A 19,268-nucleotide genomic window follows, 5' to 3' on the forward strand; every position below is an offset into this window, starting at 1 on the left:
TTAAAATGTCTGGAAGATTAAAATGCCTGACAAGAGGGTAAAAGGAGACAAATCGAGTTAAGATATTCTAAGATCTCAGCATTGTTTTGGAAGGGACAAAAGTATCACTATTACACTCTAATAAATCAAGGACGCATGTTGTAATCTCTAAGTGAACTACTAAAAGAGTACTGAAAAAAAGCCAAAAGGGGAGAAAGCAAATAATAAATACTTGATTAATCCAAAAGAAGCAAGGAGGCCAGGCACCATGGCTCATACCTGTAATCCCCACACTTTGGGAGGCCAAGGTGGGTGAATCACCTGAGGTCAGGAGTTCAAGACCAGGCTGGCCAACATAGTCAAACCCCATCTCCACTAAAAATGTCAAAATTAGCTGGGCATGGTGGCATGTGCCTGTAATCCCAGCTACTCGGGAGACTGAGGCAGAATTGCTTTAACCCGGGAGGCAGAGATTGCAGTGAGCCAAGACCATGCGACTGCACTCTAACCTGGGTGACAGAGTGAGATCCTGTCCCCCTCCAAAAAAAGGTACAGGAATTTAAACCCAAAAATGTGAACAGAAGGAAATAACAGTAGAAATTAATGTCAGAAAACAAACACAATATAGAAAATCCTCAAAGAAAAAATAGATTTATAATAGGAAGAAAGTTGATAAACCTATAGGAATAGTGAACATAACACAAATTACTAACATCAGACTTGAAAAGGAAGACATCACTACAGACCCTATAGACCCTAAACAGAAGATATGAACAATTTTATGTGATTAAATTTGAAAATGTGTATTAGACAAATTCCTAGAAAAATATAACTTATGAAAATCCATACTAGGAGAATTAGAAAATTTGAATATTGAAGCATGCTTCTTATCCATATACAACAGACATGTTTAGGTAGATCAAAGAAGCAGGGAGTTTGGTTCCATGACTGCCCTGAAATAATTTCTTTTCTCTCTAGCCACAGAGCGATACAGTGAAAAATCAGAAACAGAGTCTGTTCCTGCAGGTTACTGATAAACAACATAGGTTGAATTCATGGCTTCATCAGGTTTCTTAAATAATAATTAGATTATTTTGAAAGAAAGAATACAAACCCAAAAAGTAGAATAGTGGTACCTGAAAACATTACAATGACCAAGTACCCAAAACCCCGAAGATTTATCTTGCCAATACGTAGCTCCTACCCTATCTAATGAGAATGGTTTTGATTTTCTTGAATATCTTGAAAAGCAATTTTTCTGAACTTCATTTTCAACATCTAGACAACTGAGGGTAAAACCTACTTTTATAATACTCTATTGAAGAAGGAAATTAAATCATAGCAATAGTAAAGAAAAACCTTATACATTGTAGTTCCTATAAAATACAGTAAATTTTGCTGTGTTGTGTGCTGTCATACCTCCTTAGCTTCCTGCAAACCATTTAACCCTTATCTATCCTCCTCACATTCCTAGCAAAGTTCCCAGGCATCTAGAAATTCCTGTTTTTCTTGCTGACCTGCTGCAAGGTCACAGAGCAGATAGAAACTGAGGAATGCGTTTCTCAAAATGTTACTTTTCAAATGTAAAGTACATCACAAGACACGTCACAAACTGATTAACTGTTCTGTGTTCTGGCTTCTGTAACTACTGCATCATTTTAGGTGCATAAAAAGTACCCCATTTTCTTTGTCCTTTGCTCAGAATTAGGAAGCGATACTGCTAAGCCCAATCACGTTAAATAAAATCCTCCTGCAACCCCATTGGTCTCTCTAAATCTCTGATTTCCTGCTACATTTTCTGGCGCCTGAACAGGGACTTGAAACGGCAGGCTTACTGTCTCCTTTACCTGTGGGACGAAGGCCCTGGACCACAGGAGACCTGTGACCCTAGGTACTGCTGGGAGAACTTCAGCCCAGACAGGAGACCTGCTCTGCCGTGCCCCGGCATCCACTCCTGGACAGCGCATCAGACCTTTGGAAGGGGTTGCAGGACGATCTCCAGGACCAACATATTTCAGGAATTACAGTAAGGCATTTAAGGAAAAGAAGAGCCCGCCCCAAGAGGGTGGAAGGAGAGTCTGATCAACTCCTGGGAAGTGACTACTAATCCAACCCAGAAAGGCTGGGGGATGGAGAGCAGCTCGCTGATTTGGATGAAACTCACATCGCCACAGGCACACTGAACAGGGGTAACTCATCAAGCCAGTTTGTAGAGGAAAGTGGGAAAGGGGGAAGGAGTGTGGAAGTGTCTGAAAGAGACGGTTCTGGGAGGAGCCAATGTGGGGTGTGAAGCGGGGAGGCGCAGATCACTTAGCATGGATTGCATGCTCCGAAGCAAGTGAGGGCTGATTTACTAGGGGCTGACCGCATACGGTTGACAGGAGCGGCCCCACAGTTGCAGCTGACTGTGGTGGGATTAAGGCACTCTACTAGCTAAATGGCAGTCTGAAAACTCCCATAACAGGGGACGGTGTTCAATCCGAAGTAGAAGTCTGTGAGAGTGCACACTGTGTGGGAGGATGGGAGGAAAAGAGTCAAAACCCACACCACTAGAGTCCATGTTAGAGAACTTTAAAAAGGCTTCTCAGGAGACTATTGAGTTAAATTGTCCCCTCAGAAGTTAAGGACCTTGTGTGAGTTAGAATGGCCTTCCTTTGGGGTTGGATGGCTGGCCGAGGAAACGATAGACAAAGAAACCATTGGTTGAGTGTTTAGGGTGGTGACCAGGGTCAGACAGCCAGGACACCCAGATCAGTTTCCATATATCGATGCATGGCTAAATGTACGCCAGACACACCCTAAGTGGTTGCAACCCTGCCTAGCTGTCTACCACAAAGCCTTGGTGGCATGGACAGGTTCAAAGGAGGCCAAGGAACCTACAGACCCCAAGCCCACAAGGGAAGAGAAGAAAGGGCAAGAGGTACTAGAGAAACTGATTTTACAGGCTCGCCCTGAAGAAAGACAGATTCCACCCCCTTCTGCTCCAATATACCCATCCCTAGCACAACCTGAGGCAAGGTGAAGAGCAAGGAGCCAGAGCCCATGCTGTGCCAGGCCTAGGTGCAGGGGCTCAAGTAGAGTCAGACTTAGAGGGGAGCAAGAGCTCAATGTCTCCCCCTCATAAGGAAAGAAAAGAGAGAGAAAAAGTGAGTGACATGGCCAGTCATCTCCAATCTGGCTGTACTTGAGCCAGAGATGCCTCTCGGTGAAACACAGGCACCAGCCTATCTAGATGAGCAGGGCAGGTTCATGGTGGGCAAAGAATCTTTATCCACCAGCCCTTTTCTACTACCGACCTTCTGAATTGGAAACAACACATCCCCTCCTTCACGGAGAAGCCCTAAGAGCTCACTGATCTAATACAGTCCATCTTTGCTACTCATAATCTTAATTGGTTGGATTGCCAGGAACTGCTGTTAATGCTGTTTAATACAGAAGAGCACAGGAGAATAAACCAAGCAGCTCTCCAATAGTTTGAAAATAATGCACCAGCAGGCACTAATGATGCCCTGAAATATGCAGTGCAACGTTTTCCTCAATGTTGGGACCCCAAGGAACAGGAGGGGCTGCAAAACCTACAAACATATAGGACTGTACTTTTAAATGGGATGAAGGCAGGTGGGAAGAAGATAATAAATACAGGAAAAGTCTCAGAGGTCCATCAAAAATCTGATGAAAGCCCAAGTGAATTTTATGAGAGGCTCTGTGAAGCATACCAGCTTTATACCCTATTTGACCAAGAAGCCCCTGCCAACCAACGTATGGTGAATGTGGCTTTTGTCAGCCAGGCACAAGGAGACATTAAGTGGAAGCTACAGAAGTGAGAAGGATTTAAGGACAAGAGTGCTACTGAACTCATACAGATGGCTACCAAGGTGTTTCACAATTGAGAGGAAGAGGCTGAAAGAAAGGCAAGGCGAAAGGCAAAAGAAAAGGTGGACTTGTTAGTGGCTGCCTTAGTTGAGAGGGGAGCTGGTGTAACAAGAGGACATGGAAGAGGGCATGGGAGAGGTGTAGTCAGACTGGAGTCTGAAACTTGGCCTAGGTTAGAGAGAGATCAATGTGCAGTGACCAAGGAGAAAGGACATTGGGAAGCTGAGTGCCCAGAGAGAGTAGTATATGAAGATCGGGTACCCCATACAGCCACCGATTTTACCTCTATGCAATACTTAGACCAGCAGGCCCCAAATGATCAGGATACAGGCTTAATTGGCTTGGCTGGGGTAGACAGCTTTGAAGACTGAAACACATCAGGCTCCATTTCTCTAGGCTCCCAGAAGCCTATGTTCAGGGTAAAAGTAGGGGACCAAAAAACAGATTTTATGATAGACATGGGTGTTCAGCATTTGGTGGTGACAAAACTGGTGGGGCCATGGTCTAAAACTTATACCACCATTAGTGGGGCCACAGGAGTGTCAGAAAACACATCTTCCAGTCAAAAAGATGTGTTACTGGAGGGCGCAAGGTCCAGCATGAGTTCCTCTATCTCCCCAGCTGCCCTGTCCCTTTGTTACGAAGGGATTTGCTTCAAAAGTTTCAAGCACAGATATCCTTTAAACCAGAGGGACGCATGACTCTAGATTTTAACCAACCAACAGCTATGGTATTAGCCCTCCCAGTACCACAAGCTGAAGAATGGCGGCTATTTGCTAAGGATGTGGAAGGATCCATCAAGCAGTCCTGGAGGCTAGTGGAAGAAGTCATATTGTCAGGGCTAATTAGTGAATTCCCACAAGTATGAGCTGAAGATAATCCACCTGAGCTAGCCATAAACCATGGTGGTAGTAGAACTAAAAACAGGAGCTTTCCCAGTCTGGCTGCACCAGTACCCTATGCCCCAGAGGCTGCCCTAGGCATAGAAAAGCATCTAGAATGGCTCAGAAAACATGGCATTCTTGTGCCATGTCAGTCACCTTGGAATACTCCGCTCTTACTGGCGAAAAAGCCACTACCTGATGATGGGATATCTACCTCCCATGATTATAGGCCAGCACAGAACTTATGAGCTGTAAACCAGGCTACAGTAACTATTCACCCAGTAGTGCCAAACCCATACACTCTACTCTCACTAATCCCCTCCAATTCAGCATGGTTCACTGTTTTAGACTTAAAAGATGCCTTCTTTTGCCTTCACCTAGCACCAGTCAGTCAACCCTTATTTGCTTTTCAAGGGGGAAGTTTCCAACTTACTTGGACCAGGCATCCCCAAGGACACTGAACTCCCCCACGATCTTCAGTGAGGCCCTAGCATCTGACCTTAATGCCTACACTCCACTGCTGATCTTCTTTTAGCAGCCCCCACTTTAGAAGATTGTCACAAAGGAACTCAAGACTTCCTCCACCTTCTACAGAAGACAGGGTATAAAGTATCCACAAAAAAAGCCCAGATTTGTTGTGGGAGCATCACATACTTGCCAAGAGCAGAGTATGCTAGGTAGTGCACACAAAGAAGCTGTGTAGGATTCTAACCGCAACCTGCCAACAAGTAAGAGAGATCCTAGGGGCAGCAGAGTTTTGCCATAGGCAAAACTGCTATATGAAGCCACCAAAGCGTTGGGGGGGGGGGTGGGTAGGGGGAGGAACCCGTCATCTGGGGACCTGAGCGAAAAAAACATTTAATGCAATCACAACAGCTCTAGTTAGGGCCCCCGCCTTAGGACCACCACACATAACTAAGCCCTTCTTCCCATACGTTCATGAGTGAAAGGGAATGGTTATCAGGGTCTTAACTCAGATTCCAGGATCATGGCACCACCCAATAGCCTACCTATCTAAGCAACTGGACCCAGTAGCTCAGGGATGGCCGCCCTGCTTTAATGACCTTGCCGCTGCAGCCATGCTCATACAGGAAGCTAAAAATAGACCTTAGAACAGCAGTTAACTGTATGAGTGCCACCATCTGTCCTAATGCTAATGGATCAAAGAGGGCATCACTGGCTGTCAAATCCTAGAATGACCCAACACCAGGGACCCTTATGTGAAAATCTCCATATATAACTTTAGAAACTGTAAACACTCTTAACCTTGCTACCTTGCTCCCACTGCAGCCAGGAGGTCCCCTTCATGACTATATAGAAACAGTAGATGGAGTTTTCTCCAGCAGGAAAAATCTCACAAATCGCCCCCTCCAAAATGCTGATGTTGAATAATTTACAGATGGTAGCAGCTTTGTAACAGAAGGAGTCAGGCAGACTGGATATGCAGTTGTAACTTTAGTTTCAATTGCAGAGGCCCAAAGCCTACAGGAACACCAGCCCAGAAAGGAGAATTAATAGCCTTAGCAAGAGCACTGTTGCTAGCTAAGGGTAAAAAAGCCAACATATAAACCGACTCAAAGTATGTATTTGTATATGCTCCTATGTACACTGCATGTACATAGGAGCAAATACAAATACACAGGACTCTTAACTGCCCAAGGAACAAGTGTACAATATCCAGAAGAGATCTTACAACTCTGTATGGGAACCAAAAGAGATAACTGTTATACACTGCCAAGGTCATCAGAAAGGTGGAACCCCAGAGGCCAAAGGAAACAGGAAAGCAGATGCAGAAGCTAGGAGTGTAGCAATAAATACCCTACCTTCTAGTATAGCAGCTAGAAAGGCAGTCTGTGCCATGCCTCTCCTCCCAGAACTCTTGACTCTAGAGGAGCCAAATTACTCCCCAAATAAGAAGGCCTGGTTTGCTCAAGAAAATGGAACCTATACTAAAGAAGGACAGTGGAAATTCTCAGATGGAAGGTTAGCTATTCCTGAAGTAACAGCCCCCCGGTTTGTCAAACAATTCCACCAAGGAACTCATACGGGAAAGACAGCACTAGAAATGCTAGCAGGGTGCCACTGGTATGTGCCACGGCTTACTGTCATCTCCCAAGCCGTTTGTGAACAATGCTTAATCTGTGCCCAGAACAACCCACAGCAAGGGCCAACCCAGCCCCCAGGAATTCAAGGAGTAGGGTCAGCACCTTGTGAAAATTTGCTTGTAGATTTTACAGAGTTGCCCCAGGCAGGAGGCTATCGCTCTACGTTAGTGTTTGTCTGTACCTACTTGGGTTGGGTAGAGGCTTTCCCCATTAAAACAGAAAAGGCATGAGAAGTAACTAGAATATTAAAAGATATTGTCCCCAGATTTGTCCTACTTTCAACTGTAGGATTAGACATGGCCCAGCATTTGTAGCTGAAATTGTCCAAGACCTACAATGGCTATGGAAAATAAACTGGAAATTGCATACTGCCTATCACCCACAGAGCCCAGGAAAAGCTGAGCATATAAATCAAACGCTCAAACAACCTATTAAAGAAATTCTGCCAGGAAACCCATCTGCGATGGGATCAGGTCTTGCCCATGGTCCTCCTCCGAATCAGGTACATTCCCACCAAACAGACTGGGTATTCACCCTATGAAATTCTGTTCTGCCAGCCACCACCAATCAATCATCACCCAAATTAAAGGGGAAATGAGAGGGTTAGGAGAATTAACCCTAAGAAAGCAAATACAGGCCTTAGGCATAACTATGCAAGAAATATGAGGTTGGGTTCAAGAAAAATTACCTATCAGCCCAACAGACCCTGGACATCCCTTCAAACCTGGAGACTCGGTTTGGGTTAAAAAGTGGAACCTGACTACTTTAGGGCCAACTTGGGATAAGCCCCATATTGTAATTTTGTCCACCCTGACTGCTGTTACGGCTGCAGGCAGTGTGCCCTGGATTCATCATAGCCGGTTAAAACCCACAGCAGCCCAGAAGTGGACCAGTGAGCAAAGGCTAATCCTGAGATGAGACCAAAGTGTCAATGAAGGTGACAGCCCTGCTCTAGTCACACCACCAGAGGCTGACCAGTCCAGGCATGGCTGAAGCTTAAGGAATCATCAAAAATAAATATGGACTGAAATTTTAAGTCTAATTGCAATCTTAGTGTTCTTATCTATTCTATCACTATGCTGTCATCTTTGCCAACCCTTACATCCAAGGAAAGATTTACCCTGCCCCTGCATAGTGGTATAGATATGTTAATTTTTATTCTACTATTGTTAACTTCAGTATCTGTACAAAAGGAACCGCAACCGGTAAAATAATGTACTTACTGCCTGTAGACTACTTGAATTTAGGAATACAGTAGTTAAGACCTTGCTGTATCCAACATATTATAAGTGTACAGGGACTCAGCTAGGCGCTTGTACTTATAATCCAATAATTTATTCAGTTGGTAACCCAGGCAATGAGCAACTTTATGTATGTTACGACCCCAAATCTGTGCCTGGGATCGGGTTTGAAATACAAAGGGAGTCAAAAGAAGGTCCTCTCCTAAACAGAACTGAGGTCCCACCTTTCCATGAGGAAGCATTTCCTTTGCATTTCGATGCCTGCCAAGCAACATACTCAGGCATAGCCTACTCTGCTAACTGTGGTAACCCAACCTGGGAAAGACATAGCAAACTTCGTATGTGTGTGGGCCAAAAGTTGCTCCACTTTGCTCCCCTGGGACCCCGGGAAGGGATTATAGGTACTGCACAACACGTTCCTAAACGGGAGCATCAGGAACCAGTTGTGCTTACCGAAATGCCAACAAAGCCAAACTGTGAAACAAAAACCTGCAATCCTATAAAGCTTACTATCCCAAAGCCAGATTTACCCACGTGGACTAAGGTCACCCCATAATGGTGTTTACAGAAACATTCCCAATCACCCATTTGTATATTATCAAAAAGGGAACTCGGGCCCATCCCCCTCAACCTCAGTTCCAAGTTTTCAAGTCATTTTATGAAAACTATAAAAGAACTAACCAGGAGGTTTTTGAACCCCCTCCAGTAGCCAGTAATCTGTTTGTTCAACTGGCTAAAAGTATAGCTAATAATCTAGCTGTTTCTTCTTGCTATGTCTGTGGAGGCATTATCATGGGAAATCAATGGCCATGGGATGCAAAAGAGTTAATGCCTCAATAAAACTTTACCTTGACCCTCACCCCTCCCAAGCCTACACTTAAGCACTCAAGTATTTGGCTCCTAAAAACTTCCATTGTTGGGAAGTACTGTATTGCCCACTGGGGAAACACTTTCATTAATCCAGTAGGAGAACTGGCTTGTCTAGAGCAGAAATACTACAACCAAACAGTAGGGAAAACTTTGTGGCGGGGCAGGAATAAACAAGCTAAAGTTAACTCCAGATTGCCACGCTACAACTCATTCTCTTGCTTCCCAGCTTTAAACCACTCCTGGTATCAGTTTAAGGCACCCAATAGTTGGCAGGCATCCCCTGGCCTTTATTGGATTTGCAGACAACCAGCCTATTAGCAGTTACCAGCCAATTGGACAAGGGCTTGCGTACTAGGGACTATCAGACCATCCTCCTTTTTGCTCCCCTAGTAGCTGGGAAAACTTCTAGGTTACTCTACTTATAATGAAGTGGGAAACAGAAGTACAACAAGTGTGGATATCAGAGGAGGTATAAAAATAGGAGACTGGAAAGACACTGATTGGCCCTCTGAAAGAATTATTCAATATTATGCGCCAGCTACCTGAGCACAAGACGGGTAATGGGGATATCGTACTCCTATCTATATGCTCAATCGCATTATAAGGTTACAAGCAGTACTTGAAATCATTACCAATGAAACTGCACAAGCTTTAAACCTGTTGGCTGTACAATCCACAAAAATGAGGAATGCCATTTACCAAAACAGACTAGCTTTAAATTATCTCTTAGCCCAAGAAGGGGTATGTGAAAAATTTAACCTATCAAACTGCTGCCTAGAAATTAATAATAATGGACAAGCAGTCACGGAAATTACAGCCAGGATGCAAAAACTAGCTCATGTTCCAGTTCAGACATGGAAAGGGGGGTCACCAGATTCCCTCTTTGGAGGATGATTCTCATGGTTTGAAGGTTTTAAAACCCTGATAGTCTGAGTAGTCATCATATTAGGAGGATACCTAATACTTCCTTGTCTCTTACCTCTCCTAATTGGAAGTATTTGGTCAACTATAGAAGCAATAGTAGCCAAGTAAACCACCAGTCAATTAATGGTATTAACTACGTACCAGCCTGTACCTCAAGAAAAAATGGAATTACCTCAAAATGACATGTATATTAATGATGCTTTCTATGGGCTTATGTAAGGCATGTTCATCTAGCTAAACCCACTGGTAGCAAATGTCTGGATGGAACAAGCTCAAACAAAGCAAGTATTAAGAGTGCAAAAATCCTTAGTAATAATCTTTCCCAAGCAGGCAACTCAACAAGGAAGCAACTTAAAGGTGAGTAATAGCTCTGTTCCTGGACCCACAATGCTCTGCGGGTCAGCCCCCAAGAGCCTTCTGACCTTCCAACTGTTGCCTTGGTTGGCCTCATGCAGATGACTGGTTAGCCAAAGAAGGGTAAGATTCCTCAGGGGAGGGACAGCCTAAGACAGGCACAGTCCTGAAGGTACCCTCAGGAGCTAAGGTAGAGTTAATTTTGTGCCTTTCGTGGCAGGAGAGGAGCTCCCAACCTAAAAGAATCTAACTCAATGCAATACATTCATCATGAGCTGACACACTAGCCTGCTGTCAATCATCCAGTAAAAGTATAAAGGCGCTCTTAAATGCTTTCATTGAAAGGCTCTACAACACTCTTGATTAACTCTTCCACCCTGACATTCAGCTACAAGGTCATAGATATACTTAAATAAATTTGGTAAATAAGCTTATTAAAACACCAATCAGATTAAACCAAAAAAGAAAAGAAGAAGGGAATAAGGAAAGAAAAAAACAAACCAAAAATGGCATACCTCTAAAGGTAATAGTAACTTAGATGCTTAAATTAGTGGTGTTGCTTTCTATTGAAATGTTATTTATTAAAAGGCAACAAAGGGTGAAAAATGAAGAAATTAAATCACAGCAATGATAGTAAAACAAAACCTTATAATTTGTAGGTGCTATATAACAAATTTTGTGGTGTTGTGTACTGTAATACTTCCCCGGCTCTGTTTAAGACAGAATATTAAACTGCCTTCCTGCAAACCATTTAACCCTTATCTATCCTCCTCACATTCTTAGCCAAGTTCCCAGGCATCTAGAAATTCCTGTTTTTCTTGCTGACCAGCTGCAAGGTCACAGAGCAGATAGAAACTGAGGAATGTGTTTCTCAAAATGTTACTTTTCAAATGCAAAGTACATGTCACAAGTGATTAACTGTTCTTTGTTCTGGCTTCTGTACCTGCTGCTTCATCTTAGGTGCACAAAAAATAACCCATTTTCTTTGTCCTTTACTCAGAATTAGGAAGCAATTCTGCTAAGCCCATGATCATGTTAAATAAAATCCTCCTGCAACCCCATCGGTCTCTCCAGATCTCTGATTTCCCGCTACATTATGAGGATTAAAACTATAAACTAAAATGTACTCCTACTGCTAGAAAGCATATTTGCAAGCAAATGTGTCACAAGCGCCTAGGCAGTGCTAAGAGGGGCCAGAAGCTGTGTCTATTGACCAATTAACAGATCATTCAAGAAGGAAAATTTCCCAAAGTAAGTGACTTTCACCTTAAGTGATTTTTCTCTCCCAAATCTTGCTATAAACTGATCTTGATGCTTGTCCAACCCCAAAGCCCGTGCCCAGCCTGAGCATCAGCAAGTATGTAGCAGCATAAGAAGGTATGCTGGAGGGTGAGGTGGCAGGTGCAGGGGACAGAAAACACACAGAACAAAGCATGTTTTCCATGTGCTCCCTAACTTGTGGATATAAATATGTGTTATCTAAATGGAATAGTTTAGAGTTTATGTGATTTCCTTTAAGGACTTGTAACTTGGGCCGGGCACTGTACTGCACACCTGTAATCCCAGCACTTTGGAAGGCCAACGCAGGCAGATCACCTGAGCTCAGAAGTTCAAGACCAAACTGGCCAACATAGCAAAACCCTGTCTCTACTAAAAATACAAAAATTAGCCAGGCTTGGTAGTGCACACCTGTAATCCCAGCTACTCTGAAGGCTGGGGCAGGAGAATCATCTGAACCTGGGAGGCAGAGGCTACAGTGAGCCAAGATCACACCACTGCACTCCAGCCTGGGTGACAGAGTGAGACTCCAACTCAAAAAATTTTAAAAAATAAAGACTTGTAGCCTGGATATATATTATGCTATGGTGAGATCCCAATTTTAACCAAACCACTATTAAGGAATCAATAAACTTCCATGGTTGGGAAGGATTTATGTGTTTAAATCTTAGAGCTGCTACTGTGTAACTATGGGATAATTACTCAACTTCTCTGCACCTCAGCCTCTTCTGTAAATTAGGGATAATCATAGGTCTTCTGTGCAGATTAAATTTTATAAAGCATTAGAACAATGCCTAACATAAATAAACACTATCATTGCAATTTAAAATAGTTTAATGGCAAGATGTCCAAATAGTGCAGCTCCCGGCGAGATCAATGCAGAAGGCAGGTGACCTCTGTATTTCCAACTGAGGTACCTGGCTGATCTCATTGGGACTGGTTAGATAGTGGGTGCAGCCCAAGGAGGGCGAGCCAAAGCAGGAAGCACAAGGAGCTGGGGAACTCCCTCTACTAGCCATGGAAATCCATTAGGGACTATCCCCCGCACTCTGGCCCAGATACTGCGCTTTTCCCACAGTCTTCACAACGCACAGACCAGGAGATTCTCTCCAGTGCCTATGACACAAGGGCCCTGTGTTTCCAGCACAAAACTGGGTGGCCGTTTGGGAAGACACAAAGCTAGCCGCAGCAGTTTTTTTTTCATACCCCAGTGGCACCTGGAATGCCAGTGAGACAGAACCATTCACTCCTCTGGAAAGGGGCTGAAGCCAGGGAGCCAAGTGATCTGGTTCGGTGGGTCCCACCCCCACAAAGGCCAGCAAGCTAAGATCCGCTGGCTTGAAATTCTCGCAGCAGTCTGACCTTGACTTGGGGCAGTCAAGCTTGGTGGGGGGAGGTGCATCCATCATTGCTGAGGCTCGAGTAGGCAGTTTTAACATCACAGTGTAAACAAAGTTGCTGGGAAGTTCAAACTGGGTAGAGCCCACAGCGGCTGAGCAAGGCTTCTGCAGGCAGGCTATGTCACTAGACTCCCTCCTCGCTGGACAGGCCATCTCTAAAAAAAAAGGCAGCAGACGTATAAATAAAGCCCCCACCTTCCTGGGACAGAGCATCTGGGAAAAGGGGTGGTAATGGGTACAGCTTCAGCAGACTTAAACGTCCCTGCCTGACAGCTCTGAAGAGAGCAGCAGATCTCCCAGCACAGGAAACACAGGGTTTGAGCTCTGATAAGGGACAGACTGCTTCCTCAAGTGTCTCGCTGACCCCCGTGTGTCCTGACTGGGAGACACCTCACACAGAAGGGCTCTGGCTGGCATCTGGTAGGTACCTTTCTGGGATGAAGCTACCAGAGGAAGGAACAGGAAGCAATCCTTGCTGTTCTGCAGCCCTTGCTGGTGATTCCCAGGCAAGCAGTGTCTGGAGTGGACCTCCAGCAAACTCCAGCAGACCTGCAGCAGAGGGACCTGTTAAAAGGAAAACAAAGAAACAGAAAGAAATAGTTTCAACATCAACAGAAAGGACGTCCACTCAGGGACCCCATCCAAAGGTCACCGACTTCAAAGACCAAAGGTAGATAAATCTATGAAGATGGGAAGAAACCAGCGCAAAAAGGCTGAAAATTCCAAAAACCAGAACACCTCTTCTCCTCCAAGGGATCACAACTCCTTGCCAGCAAGAGAACTAAACTGGACAGAAAATTAGTTTGATGAACTTATAGAAGCAGGCTTCAAAGGTGGGTAATAACAAACTTCTCCAAGCTAAAGGAGCATGTTCTAACCCAATGCAAGGAAGCTAAGAACCTTGAAAAAAGGTTAGATGAAATGTTAACTAAAATAATCAGTTCAGAGAAGAATATAAACGACCTGATGGAGCTGAAAAACACAGCACAAGAACTTTGTAAAGCACACACAAGTTTCAATACCCAAATTGATCAAGCAGATAAAAGAATATCAGAGATTGAAGATCAACTCAATGAAATAAAATGAGAAGGCAAAAGCAGAAGAAAGGATATCAGAGACTGAAGATCAACTCAATGAAATAAAGCAAGAAGACAAGATTAGAGAAAAAAAGAGTGAAAACAAATGAACAAAGCCTCCAAGAAATACGAGATTACATGAAAAGACCACATCTACATTTGATTGGTGTACCTAAAAGTGACAGGGAGAATGAAACCAAGTTGAAAAACACTCTTCAGGATATCATCTGGGAGAACTTCCCTAACCTAGTAATAAGGCAGGCCAACATTTCAAATCCCGGAAATTCAGAGAACACTACAAAGATCCTCGAGAAGGGCAACCCCAAGACACATAATCATCAGATTCTCCAGGACTGAAATGAAGGAAAAAATGCTAAGGGCATGCAGAGAGAAAGGTCAGGTTACCCACAAAGGGAAGCCCATCAGACTCACAGCAGATCTCTCGGCATAAACCCTCCAAGCCAGAAGAGAGTAGGGGCCAATATTCAACATTCTTAAAGAAAAGAAATTTCAACCCAGAATTTCATATCCAGCCAAACTAAGCTTCATAAGTGAAGGAGAAATAAAATCCTTTATGGACAAGCAACTGCTGAGAGGTTTTTGTCTCCACCAGGCCTGCCTTACAAAGGCTTCTATAGGAAGCACTAAACATGGAAAGTAACGAACATTACCAGCCACTGCAAAAATTTACCAAATTGTAAAGCTCATCAATGCTATGAAGAAACTACATCAACTAAAAGGCAAAACAACCAGCTAGCATCATAATGGCAGCACTAAATTCACACATAACAATATTAACCTTTAATGTAAATGGGCTAAATGTACCAATTAAAAGACATAGACTGGCAAATTGAATAGAGTCAAGACCCATTGGTGTGCTGTATTCAGGAGACCCATCTCATGTACAAAGACGCACATAGGCTCAAAATAAAGGAATGGAGGAAGATTTACCAAGCAAATGGAAAGCAAAACAACAACAACAACAAACAAATAAAAAAAGCAGGGGTTGCTTTTTTTGCAGCCTAGTTGCAATCCTAATCTCTGATAAAACAGACTTTAAACCAACAAAGATCAAAAGAGACAAAGAAGGGTATTACGTAATGGTAAAGGGATCAAACCAACAAGAAGAGCTAACTATCCTAAATATATATGTACCCAATACAGGAGCACCCAGATTCATAAAGCAAGTTCTTAGATTCCTACAAAGAGACTTAGGCTCTCACACAATAATAGTGGGAGAGTTAAACACTCTACTGTCAATATTGGACAGATCAATGAGACAGAAAATTAACAAAGATATCTAGGACTTGAACTCAGATCTGGACCAAGAGGACCTAACAGACATCTACAGAACTCTCCACCCCTGATCAACAGAACATACATTCTTCTCAGCACCACATCACACTTATTCTAAAATTGGCCCTATAATTGGAAGTAAAACACTCTTCAGCAAATGCAAAATAATGGAAATCATAACAAACAGTCTCTCAGACCCACAATCAAATTAGAACTCAGGATTAAGAAACTCACTCAAAACTGCACAACTTATATGAACAACTATCTCCTGAATGACTACTGGATAAATAATGAAATGAAGGCAGAAATAAAGATGTTCTTTGAAACCAATGAGAACGAAGACACAATGTACCAGAATCTCTGGGACATGTTTAAAGCAGTGTGTAGAGGGAAATTTATAGGACTAAATTCCCACAAGAGAAAAGAGAAAGATCTAAAATTGACATCCTAAAGTCACAATTAAAAGAACTAGAAGAGCAAAACAAATTCAAAAGCTAGCAGAAAACAAGAAAAAACTAAGATTAGGGCAGAACTGAAGGAGATAGAGACACAAAAAAATCCTTTAAAAAATCAATAAATCCAGGAGCTGGTTTTTTGAAAAGATCAACAAAATAGATAAACCGCTAGCCAGATTTATAAAGAAGAAAAGAAAAAAGAATCAAATAGATGCAATAAAAAATGATAAAGGGGATATCATCACCAATCCCACAGAAATACAAACTACCACCAGAGAATACTATAAACACCTTTATGCAAATAAACCAGAAAATCTTGCGGAGAGAGATCCAAGATGGCTCATCATTAGCAGCTCGAGATTGTAGCTCCCAGTGAAAGTGCAGAGAACGAGAGGACGCCACACTTTCAGACGAATTTTTGTTGCTCACTGACCAAGAGATTCCCAGCGGAGGAGCCCCATGGGTCACCAGCGCGACTTTTGTGGCCGGTGTGGCGGTTTTGCCAGCACCTCAATGCAGCGGTTCTTGGTGCAGAGTCAGAAAAGCACCATCAATCTTAATGCCACCGTTTTGGCCACGCAGTGGGTTGCTCAGATTCCGGCACTGGGAATCAAGTTGGAAGTCCACTCAGAAACCTAATTAGAAAGTCGGTAATTACAAAGACAACAGATGGATAAATTTATAACGAAGGGAAGAAACCAGCCTAAAAAGGCTGAGAATACACAAAATCACAACACCTCTCCCTCTACAGGGGATCACAGTTCCTCATCAGCAATGGAACAAGACCTGATGGAGAACGAGCATGTTCCATTAACAGAAGTAGGCTTCAAAAGGTGGTTGATAAGAAACTTCTGTGAGTTAAAAGAACTTGTTCTAACCCAATGCAAAGAAACTGAGAACTTTGAAAAAAGGTTTGATGAAATGCTAACGAGAATAGACAATTTAGAGAGGAATATAAGTGAATTAATGGAGCTGAGAAACACAACACGAGAACTTCATGAAGTATGCACAAGTTTTAACAGCCGAATTGATATCAGAGGTCGAAGACCAACTTAATGAAATAAAACGAGGAGACAAGATTAAAGGAAAAAGGATAAAAAGGAATGAGTAAAGTCTGCAAGAAATATGGAACTATGTGAAAAGACCTAATCTACATTTGATAGGTGTACTTGAATGTGACAAAGAGAATGAATCCAAGCTGGAAAATACTCTTCAGGATATTATTCAGGAAAACTTTCCCAACCTAGCAAGGCAGGACAATATTCAACTCCAGGTAATATAGAGAACACCACAAAGATATTCCTCAAGAAGACCAACCTCAAGGCACATAATTGTCAGATTCACCCGGTCGAATTGAAGGAGAAAATACTAAGGGCAGCCAGAGAGAAAGGTCAGGTTAACCCCAAAGGGAAGCCTATCAGACTGACAGCAGATCTCTCAGCAGAAACCCTACAAGCCAGAAGAGAGTGGGGGCCAATATTCAACATCCTTAAAGAAAAGAACTTTCAACCCAGAATTTCATATCCAGCCAAACTAAGCTTCATAAGCGAAGGAAAAATAAAATCTTTTGTGAACAAGCAACTACTCAGAGATTTCATCACTACCAGTCCTGCTTTACAAGAGCTTCTGAAAGAACTACACATAGAAAGGAACAACCAGTATCAGCCTTTCCAAAAATATACCAAAAAGTAAACAGCATCAACATAATGAAGAATCTACATCAACTAATGGGCAAAACAGCCAGCTAACATCAAATGGTAGTATTAAACTCACATATATTATTATTAATCCTAAATTTAAATTGACTAAATCCCCCAATCCAAAGACACAGCCAAAACTCATCGGTATGCTGCATCCAGACCCATCTCACATCCAAGGATACACAGACTCAAAGGGATGGAGAAAAATTTACCAACCAAAGGGAGAGCAAAAATAAATAAATAAATAAAAAGCAGGAGTTGCAATTCTCGCCTCTGATAAAATAGACTTTAAAGCAACAAAGATCAAAAGAGGAAAAGGGCATTACATAATGGTAAAAGGATCAATGCAACAAGAAGAGCTAACGATCCTAAATATATATGCACCCAATACAGGAACACCCAGATACATAAGACTTATAAAGAGACTTAGACCCCCACACAATAAAAGTGGGAGACTTCAACATCAATATTAGACAGATCAATGTGACAGAAAATTAACAAGGATATCTAGGACTTGAACTCAGATCCGGAACAAGTAAACTTAATAAACATTTATAGAACTCAGCACTTTAACTACACAAAATATACTCTCTTATTAGCACCACATCACACCTACTTACAGGTTTAAATGAAATATTGGTTGGCTGCTTGTTTGTTATTTTCTTCCCTCATTTTTTCCTGTCTCCATTATTAAGCACAATTATTGGTAGAAAAGAGGTTTTTAATACCCATTTTTAGACTGCATTCTAGCCTGGGCAATAAAGCAACACTTCCATTCTCTCTCCCTCTTCCTCTTCCTCTTTCTTCCCTCTCCTTTATTCTTTTTTCTTTTTTTTCGAAAAAAAAAAAAAAAAAAAAAAAAAAAAAAAAAGAAAATCTAGAAGAAATGGATAAATTCCTGAACACATACAACCTCCCAAGACAAAACCAGGAAGAAGTCAAATCCCTGAATAGACCAATAACAAGGTTTAAAATTGAGGCTGCAATTGCCTACAAACCAAAAAAAGTCCAGGACCAAAAGGGTTCACAGCCAAATTCTACCAGAGGTACAAAGAGGAGTTGGTACCACTCCTTCTGAGACTATTCCAAACAATAGAAAAAGAGGGAATCCTCCCTAACTCATTTTATGAGGCCAACATAATCCTGATACCAAAATCTGGCAGACAAACTAAAAAAAGAAAGTTTCAGGCCAATATCCCAAATGAACATCAATGCAAAAATCCTTAATAAAATACTGGCAAACCAAATCCAACAGCACATGAAAAAGCTTATCCATCATGATCAAGTTGGCTTCATCCCTGGGATGCAAAGCTGGTTCAACATACTCAAATCTATAAAACGTAATCTAACACATAAACAGAACCAAAGACAAAAACCACATGATTATCTCAATAGATGCAGAGAAGGCCTTTGACAAAATTCAACAGCCCTTTATGCTAAAAACTCTTAGGTATTGATAGAACATATCTCAAAATAATAAGAGCTATTTATGACAAATTCACAGCCAATATCATCCTGAATAGGCAAAACTGGAAGCATTCCCTTTGAAAACAGGCACAAGACAAGAATGATGCTCTCTCTCACCACTCCTGTTTGACATAGTATTGGAAGTTCTGACCAGGGCAATCAGGCAAGAAAAAGAAATAAAGGGTATTCAATTAGGAAAAGAAGTCAAATTGTCTCTATATGGAGATGACATGATTGTATATTTAGAAGACCCCATCGTCTCAGCCCAAAATCTCCTTAAGCTGATAAGCAACTTCAGCAAAGTCTCAGGATACAAAATCAATGTGCAAAAATTGCAAGCATTCCTATACACCAATAACAGACAGA

The 19,268-nt window shown here is 42.3% G+C and overlaps 1 long non-coding RNA gene across 1 annotated transcript; it reads left to right on the top strand.

Annotated features, from left to right (window-relative positions):
- Positions 1–461: 461 nt before the first annotated feature.
- On the top strand, positions 462–9,051 carry LOC108312893. Its single transcript, XR_001828836.2, has 2 exons — positions 462–2,005; positions 7,674–9,051. It is a non-coding gene; the product is annotated as an uncharacterized LOC108312893 (long non-coding RNA).
- The last annotated feature ends 10,217 nt before the right edge of the window (positions 9,052–19,268 follow it).

Source organism: Cebus imitator, unplaced genomic scaffold (genome assembly GCF_001604975.1).
Source record: "Cebus imitator isolate Cc_AM_T3 unplaced genomic scaffold, Cebus_imitator-1.0 Scaffold8, whole genome shotgun sequence".
Classification (NCBI taxonomy): domain Eukaryota; kingdom Metazoa; phylum Chordata; class Mammalia; order Primates; family Cebidae; genus Cebus; species Cebus imitator.